The sequence below is a fragment of the Pseudophryne corroboree genome, chromosome 7 (assembly GCF_028390025.1).
Source record: "Pseudophryne corroboree isolate aPseCor3 chromosome 7, aPseCor3.hap2, whole genome shotgun sequence".
Classification (NCBI taxonomy): Eukaryota; Metazoa; Chordata; class Amphibia; order Anura; family Myobatrachidae; genus Pseudophryne; species Pseudophryne corroboree.
In genome coordinates, this window is record NC_086450.1 from 142,628,293 (window position 1) to 142,630,453 (window position 2,161).

The following is a 2,161-nucleotide window of genomic DNA, read 5'->3' on the forward strand; positions in this document are numbered from 1 at the left end:
CGTAATTTTCGGAAAAAGGTCAAAGTTCAATCACGAATGACATCGAAAGTGTAAAACGACAACTTTTTGAATTGATTACGACTAATTTACTAAGCTGTCGTATTCGGGTTTTTCTTTTGTTCCGATGTCGATGTCATTCGTGTTTTTTTTTCTATTTTTACGGCAGTGATTAGCAAAACACTGCCGACTTTTTAAAAATGAATCTCGGCCGGATCTGTGTGATCCGTGCTGGGGTTCATTTTTTTTTTTTTTTTTAAATTAAACAGTGTAAAAAAACTTTCTGCTCAGCGGTGACGTCACTTTAGGTCAACCGCAGGGCAGAAAGTTCCCACCATTGGTTACAATGGAGCGCATAGGCGCTACATTGTAACACTGCCGTGTGCCGCCTGTCACTCAGTACAGGAGCACACAGCCGATCAGGAGAGTGCTACAACGTGGCGCTCCCTGATTGGCAGAAGAAACCCACTTAGACAGAAGTCAGAGTGGGTTTCTGGCATTCGGGGAAAGGAGTCCCATGTGAAAACATGGGGCCCCTTTCAGTTCGTGGCTCGTGTGTCCGTTTTTTTATTTTAATCAAGTACCTGGATTACAAATGGATTTGAAGAGGACCGATCTACACTGGATTTTGTGAGTATAATTTTTTCTACAGGTACCCCTTGGATTCTACTGGACAAGAGGACCGACCTGCGTGTGAACATAAGGTAAGTATGTATGTATGTTTGTGTGCATGTATGTAATAAATCTTTACTTTCAAGGTGTGTGTGTCTTGTGTTTATTTGGGTATTTTTTTAGTAATAGTACTACAAGTACCAGCGGGCCCGTTTTTCCGCCACATGCTGGTACTTGTGGTTCTCCAAGTACCAGCATGCGGGGGAGGCTTGCTGGGACTTGTAGTACTGCTACTAAAAACAATATCTTTTCATTTACAACAAAGGCTATCAGCCCCCCCATCCGCAGCACATTGGATGGGGGGGGACAGCCTCGGGCTTCACCCCTGGCCCTTGTGTGGCTGGGGGGGGGACCCCTTGATTGAAGGGGTCCCCACTCCCCCAGGGTACCCCGGCCAGGGGTGACTAGTTGGATTTTTGATGCCACGGCCGCAGGGCACTATATAAAAGTGACCCCCGGCTGTGGCATTATCTGTCCAGCTAGTGGAGCCCGGTGCTGGTTTTAAAAATACGGGGGACCCCTACTCTTTTTGTCCCCCGTATTTTTGGAACCAGGACCAGGCGCAGAGCCCGATGCTGGTTGCTTAAATATGGGGGAACCCCTGTCATTTTTTCCCCCATATTTCTGCAACCAGGATCGGCTCAAAGAGCCCGAGGCTGGTTATGCTTAGGAGGGGGGACCCCACGCATTTTTTTTTTGAGAAAATAACCACTTTCCCACCCCTTCCCACTGATAGACATGCACGGATCTCATGGATCCCTGCATGCCTATGCAATCACGGATATAAAAAGCAGGTCTGCTTTTTTTTAGCACTTTTTTGCGATTTGTAATTTTTCACGGCAGTGTTTTCCTCTTTGGAGATTTGCACTTTTTAGTAAATGACCGAGTTCTACTAATTTGCTGGTGTATATCGACCGATGGTGTATTCATTCGTATTTTTTTACAACTAATTCCAAAAAAATACGAATGCCCTCATCTCTGCCGTGATTTGAGTTTAGTAAATTACCGAAATGACACTTTGAAGAAAAAACGGCATCTCGGTCAAAATCGGGACCTTAGTAAATTTACCCCATTGTGTGAGTTGAAGACAGATTTACCTACGGTCAGACCGCACTGGGTATGCCCAACCCCGTCTGATCTTTGAAGCTATGCACTGCAGGGCCTGGTCAGTACCCGGATGGGAGACCACCAGGGAATACTAGGTACCGTAGGTATTTTGTTCTTCCACACAGAATTCATTCCGTGATCCTCAGACAAGGTATAGATCATAGATTTAACTGACAAATTACAATCACATTGAGCCCAATGGAGTGACTTTATTCACACAAATATATATTTTTTATTGTTAGGAAACACAGGTAATTCTGATAATTAAGGGAATATATATTTTCGCCTACCTAAATAATAATTTTGCCTAAAAATCATAGCATTAATGCATTTATTTATATATGAACGCTTGCTCCCTTCCTTTTAAGTATATTTCAATAAAAGT

The 2,161-nt window shown here is 43.8% G+C and overlaps 1 pseudogene; it reads left to right on the forward strand.

Moving 5' to 3' along the window:
- The first annotated feature begins 1,764 nt into the window (after nt 1-1,764).
- On the forward strand, nt 1,765-1,883 carry LOC134946014 (5S ribosomal RNA; annotated as a pseudogene).
- The last annotated feature ends 278 nt before the right edge of the window (nt 1,884-2,161 follow it).